The sequence below is a fragment of the Ammodytes marinus genome, assembly GCF_949987685.1.
Source record: "Ammodytes marinus genome assembly, chromosome: 15".
Lineage (NCBI taxonomy): Eukaryota > Metazoa > Chordata > Actinopteri > Uranoscopiformes > Ammodytidae > Ammodytes > Ammodytes marinus.
In genome coordinates this window covers 10,711,986-10,718,945 of record NC_137219.1, presented here as the reverse complement: position 1 = coordinate 10,718,945, position 6,960 = coordinate 10,711,986, and positions in this window count along the sequence as shown.

Below are 6,960 nucleotides of genomic sequence, written 5' to 3'. Positions count from 1 at the left end.
ACCACCAGACCCCCTCATAAATGGGTCCCACTGAGGGAGGGAGGGAGGGAGAGAGAAGAGAGGGGGGAGAATGTGTGCATGGAGGCCCAGACACACACTGTGATATCACCCTTTATAGCTTTATTGATTTCCTCTCAGGATGCAACTATTAACATTGAGCTGCTATGGTGGCTGCTGCTCTGTTGTTTTCTGCAGGAAAGAAGACTGGCTCACACCCCCGGCCTTGTGGATTGTATATAGGAGGTGGGAGGGGGGGGGGGGGGGTACATGGGGGCAAGCACTGGGGAGGCACATGCTTTTATAATTAAGGTCAGCTGGGATGCATTACAGCATTTGGAGGTGTTAAAACGGGCCCTCCTCAGAGAATATGTTGGCATTGCCCATGCTCGTAAATTAGCCACACTCCCCACTGATGTTAGGAACAGGAGATGGAGGGCTGGGGGGTGAGGGTGTTGTAGTTGACTGAATGTAGAGCCTGGATTTAACTGTTATACTTTTATTCAATGTATTTTTCCCCCCAAATCATTTATTGCGGGTGTGTTAAAAAGAAACCATAAGGGGGGCGCTCGTGGCGCCCCTTACCCAGGCCCCACAGCAGACCCGGGTTCGAATCCTGCCCGGGTCAGTTCTCTGCATGTCTTCCCCTCTCTTCCCAACTCTGTCTCTCCAAAACCTATTTCATAAAAGCAAAAATGCTCAAAAAATAATCTTAAAAAAAAAAATATATATATGTTGGATGTCTGGTGATGGGGAATAATGAACCAAAACTTAATATATATTGTGTGTGTGTGTGACTGTGTGTGTGCCAATTGGATAGACACCACCAGCCAAATAAGATTAACATGTATTAAATATATTACAACCATATTTTGCTGTTGAATTATAATTCCACTTCCAAATCAAGTAAATATGCTGAATTCAATATGAATTCAATATATAACTCACTATAATGTTAATATGGGTGTTGATTAGCAGCACCAGTTAAACAAAGTGATCAACAGTTATCCAAAGTAAACCACACAAAACCTTCCATAAAAGTTGATTAATAGGTAGAAATACTTGATTAATGGGCAGGTAAGTCAACAGAATGTATGCAAGCTCTTTCTGGACTATCATTGGCTCCAATGAGGCGGGCAAAACAAAGCATGGCCCTTCAGGCATTCACAATGGGGACACTTTCAGCAAGGCCAGGGGAGGGGAGAGGGAACAAACACAACACAAGAGTTTCACAAACAACCTGTCATAAGGCATTCAGCAGGACAGGTCTGACTGGGACGCCCATCTCACACCCTGCGCCATATAGGTGAAGCAGGGGTCATCCTCTGATGCATTGTGGGAGAAGTATGACAAGCAGAAGGAGTGGGAGAGATAAAGACGAGGAGATAATATCAGGGCTAGGTTACTTCTTCTCTTACTAATTTCTAAGGTCATGTTACTATGTCATAGTTAAAGATGTATCTTTTTAAACCTGAAAGACACAGTTTGTGTGTTTAAGTATTGATGTTTTAGTTTCTTATAAGGCATAATGTTTTAAAGATAGAACTAATGGCTTTATTAATTGCTAATAATTATAAAAGAGAAATGCTTTATACATGAGTAATACATAATAAGTAAGGACAACTTTTTCTTTGACGTTATTATTTTTTTCTTAAGCTTTTAAATGTATCAAGAAGGTCCCTCTAAGAAGGCAACTAATGGTTATTTACATTTTTCGATTTAATCTGCCAATTATTTCTCCCATGACTAATTTGATTATTTGTCAAATGTCATCATTAGACATCTTGTTTTGTGCTACTAACAGTCGAAAACCCAAATATAAAAGTAAACTCACCATCACAGAACATTAAGAAATCAGCAAATATTCACATTTCATAAGCTGGAACGAGAGATGATTTTTTTGGGGCATTTTTGTTTAAAATGACTGCCAATTCAAAAATGGTCACCAACTCTAGAGTCCTCCATTGAACAGTAAAACATCACATTCATTTATGGCTTATTGGCACTGTGGCACAGCCATTATTGTCATTTTGATTTTGTGGTATTGATTTCAGCTTTTTTTGTAGATAATTTAGGCCTACTTTAACAGCATGTAGATAGCAGTCATCACTGGGACCCTCCTGAGACTAAGCTGAGTGCCAAGAAATCTGACAGAAAAAGAGTAATCACAGCCTGTGCCACTGACCACTGTTTATGTCTCCTAACCAGAACTGACCTAGTCTGAGTGTTGTTTATTTTTTAATCAGGGTCATGTTTGCTGACGACAAATGGAATACATCATTAAATAACCCAATGTATTCACCCTTTTGAATGACGTATCACAATCATACTGACATATTTTTTAAGAATATAGATTTCTTATGACATGTTTGATTTATTTTTTTAAGATATTTTTTGGGCATTTTTATGCTATATTCATAGTGTAGAGACAGAGTTGAAATGGGGCAGAGAGGGGAGTGACATGCAGAGAACGATCGCGGGCTGGAATCGAACCCGGGTCCGCTGCTGGCCGAGGCCCATGGAGGGGACGCCTTACCAACTGAGCTAAAGGCGCCCCATGTTTGATTTTAATTGGTTGACATTTCCTTCCTTAAAGTATTTAAATGGTAAATACACAGTGAGTAACATGGCGCAGTGCCAAGTTCAAGTCCTTTTGACAGTCGCCATAAATACCATCTTCCCACTAGTGCATAGCATTCACCTTGTAATTCACACAAAGACTTTGGTATGTTTGTGATAGCCGTGACATCGCTGAATAGGGTTTGGCTTAAACTTCTGAACCAACAGAGAGAATTGGAGCAGCTTGATCCAGTGATGTTGGCTTCCTCATATTTTACTGTCAAATTTATGATGCCATAATTACTATCTTCCTTCTAAAACATACCATCCCCTTGTAATTAACATGAGGACTTTGGTATTTTTTCAATAGCCGTGACTACTGTGAGTAGGGTTTGGCTTGTACGTTGTAACCAAGATAGAGTAACGCAGCAGCATTAATTAGCAATATGTGCTTTAAGTGTATGTATTTTCCGGTTGTCAAATTCATTTTCATCAAATTCACTTAGTTGATTCTGAAACTGAGACTTTTCTGAGAAATCATCAAGTTTGAATAGATATTCATCCAGAGTGTAATGTGTAAGATAATGATTAGCGAGTACAATGAGGAAATTAGTAGCATTTTTCATTATTTTGCCAGATCATTCTATGTCTTGTTGCATCCTTTCAAGGTTCACTGAGCTGTACTTGAACTGCATTTCCTATCTGGCACATAAAACCAGAATGTTACCCTCAGCTTTTAGCGAAAAGGAATGAAATCGGTTGTACGCCGCTGAACTGTCACACAAAAAATATAGTAATGGGCCTCAACCTGCCACCACTGTTCACAGGTGTTTTTTTACAACAGTATTTATTTGACCATTATGTTAAATTGTCTCCATAAAGCCGCACTTGGCAGCACCATCCTCTGAATCTCTTTGTGAGCCACTTAAGTATACCACTGGGGGTTAGTGTGTAACATGGACCCAATATGGTAGCTTTAAACTGAATAAATAAAGCCAGTTTAGCAAGGCTGTGCGCCCTTTTTGGTGAAGGAGACTGCTCTCCAATTTTGTGGCTTTTCATGCATGTTGTAAGTGGTGCTATAAAGTTGTGACGTGGACCTCTAGGACACGGGTATGTTTAATGCGGTTCACCTGTCTCCTTACATTCTAAAAGTGGATTATATTGATTGCATCTGTAAGATCAGGTGTTGACCTCAAGATTTTGCGTTTAAAGCAGATTAGTTATTGTTTCTTGAACTCAGTTTTTGCCACTCTTTGATAGACTTCATGGTATGCTGACAAGTTAAATTAACACAACAGAGTACAGGAAATCAGTATATTTCACAAGATGTTTGAGTATGTATCTCCATACTTTGATATGTGGCAAATCTGGAATTCAGACTTTCTCTGCTTTGTGGTGCTGTTGTGATCTATAGAGGCCTGTTGACCACAGGCAGACAGCTATAAAATGAGGGGGCCTGACTCAGTTGAGACCACTTCTATTCATGGCCCCGGAGCCACTGGATGCTAAGTGGCAACCGGAAAATCACAGCTGTGGGATCAAGCACGCCACATTAGGAAAGAGAGTCCGGTCCCAAACAAGGGTACTGTACAGCATAAACCATAAACCAGAGAACACTTGGAAATTCTTGGAGCAGTAGACTGTGATTCCTTTCTAGAAAACGGCCGTGTTTTCTGCATCTAAATGTTGCAATATGAAATTAGACATTTTTGGTTAGGCTTTTTTTGTAAAGATTGTGTCAATTATTTGAATGAAGGGAAGAAAATAATTAATGGAATATATTGTTACATGCCCTTTTTACAATCTGTTTATTTATGGCGAAACCATGCCACATAAGTTATTCAAGTCTTACTTTTCTGCTTACAGAGAGACACTTGGCCCTTCATTATACCCTTCTGGACAGAGGCTCACCATGAGTTTTCACTGAATTTTCAGAGACAGGACATTTTTTTCTATAGCAATTTACACTCCTACAATTATAGCTTTCTGATGCAGATATGGTGTCAGCCCCTCCTCCTTGACCTCTGCCCTTTGCGAAAGCAGGCGAAAGTGTGTTTCCTGATTAACGGCTGGCTGAGTAACATGGCTCCAGTTCCAGCACCTTGTCCTCCCAAACTGAGGTGACAGTCTCCTAGGCTCTTTATGGAAATTAACTGCAAAACACAGCCAATTAGACCTGTGTTATTTAGAACGACTCAGCTTTTCACCCTGAATAAAAGCGGGCCCAGATAAGACCTGTACACTCAGACACTGTAGCAAATGAATGTGAAGTTGGTGGCTTGCCAGTAAGCCAGTCCATCTAAAATGAGGACATTAAAATTGATAAGGAAAGTTTTGTATAAGCAGTGAATTATTGCTGAAGGGAATGCAGGATAATGAAAGAGTGTGGTTTGTGTATAACTTGAGAAGCAATTATAAATTGAACGTGTAACCAGTTGGAAATTGTGAAGTTAGATGTTTTATTTGGGCAAATTGCCAAATATTCTTATCAAATCTATACAATGATTTGTGTATGTTTTAGCATTCGTTTTAGCATTCGTTTTAGCATTCGTTTACAGCGTATTTCCTGGACAACATTTTCCCAGGTTCTGCAACCTTTTATTCCAAATGTGTAACTGGGAATTAAGCATCTGTTTAACGTCTTTTCACTCGACCATCTAAAGATAGGGCTTTTAGCCTGATACGCTGTCTTAATTTTCCCTTTCTCAGGTCACTGCAGAGAGCGACGGCATTAGAGTGAGGAGGAGGGCCCTTACTCTATGTGCAAGAATGCACTGTGGAAGTTGCAAAGGGCAGAGTCTCTAGGAAATCTACTCTTTCTTTGAAAAAATGTCACGGGAGAGATAGGAGATTGGCACCACAAAGAGCCTAAAATAGCACGGGCTGCTACGCGTTGTCAGACTAGATTTGGGCTGAGACATTGACTTTTGTTCTGCAAAGTATTGGCCCATGAAAGGGAGATGGGAGGTGTAAAAATTGGGATTTCTCCTCTTCCCTTGGTTTATATGCAATACATTACCCTCCTGATAATGCATGCGGTTGAGACTGAGGTTTGTAACGTCACAATTATTCTTTGTGTGCGACAATAGAGGTTTACTTAGGATTGGGATGCAGTTGGGATATGTGTAAATATGGACACAAGTTATTTCATTTTAAGAGAGTTGAATCGTAGGTTACAGAGGTAGTTATTTATCAAAAGCACAGGGCCTGGTGCAGAGGATTAGGACAGATCCCTAACCCTTCTGCTTTCCCATAACTCTGGTGCGCCCACATTCAACATTTCTTCCTCCTGCCTTCCCCATGATAACAAAGGCCTCATATATTTTATGCAGGTTTGCCCCTTGGCTACATAATAGGATTATGAATAATTTCTACAAATTTACAAAAACAAATCACATGGCCCAGCTTAAAGTTTGCTAATAATTTCTCCATAGCTGATAGATCAAAGCAAGGCACAGGGACTGCAGAGCCAAGCAGTAGATTGACCCTGGTCAGGCATTTTTAATGAAAGGGTTAATCTCCTCAGAGGTGACTATTCAGAAGCAAGCAGTGTGACCAAATGAAGAATTCAGGTCTGGGATAAGAAGGAGAATAGTGGTCTTAAGGGTGGTGTTGGGTGACAGCGAGGAAGCCCAGAGGTAAAAAAACTGTGTGATGCTGTGTGTATTTGAGACCTCCTCTCCAAAGAAAGAGGCAGGTGGGAAAAAAGTCTGGCTGTTTGAAGAATCTATGGCATGTAGGCCCAAGAAGGCTATTTCATGGATGACGACAAACAAACCTGCTCTATTGGCTCTGAAAACCTATGACAAAAAAGCCTTATAATAATAAAAAATACTAATAGAGACCAATGGGGACACGTGCATACAACACTCAGACTCGCGCACACACACACACACACACACACACACACACACACACACACACACACACACACACACACACACACACACACACACACACACACACACACACACACACACACACACACACACACACACACACACACACACACATGCCTTCCCATTAGTAGGCCTACAACTGCTGTGTTCCTCTCAAATAGTACCTGACTGTATTCAGAGTGCTGGCTGTTTGGGATAAACTTTATTGTCAAGCACCTCTTACTTTAAGCTCACATGCCCTCTTGTGAGTAATTGGACTTGAATACCTTCCAAAATGAGAGAGTGAAAAAAATTATGCTTTTAGAAATGTATAAGCCTTGGCTGGTTAAGGAGGTTTCGAAATCTCATCATGACAGTGGCAAAATGGGCCTCTTAGTAATTAGGAACAAATTTAATTGCTTATCACTTAGGGAGTTACTGTGCCAACCGTTTGGCAGAGTTCTGAGGGATTAATCAGAAGGCTATTGACATTACATTGTTCCACAGTTATCAGTCATACGTT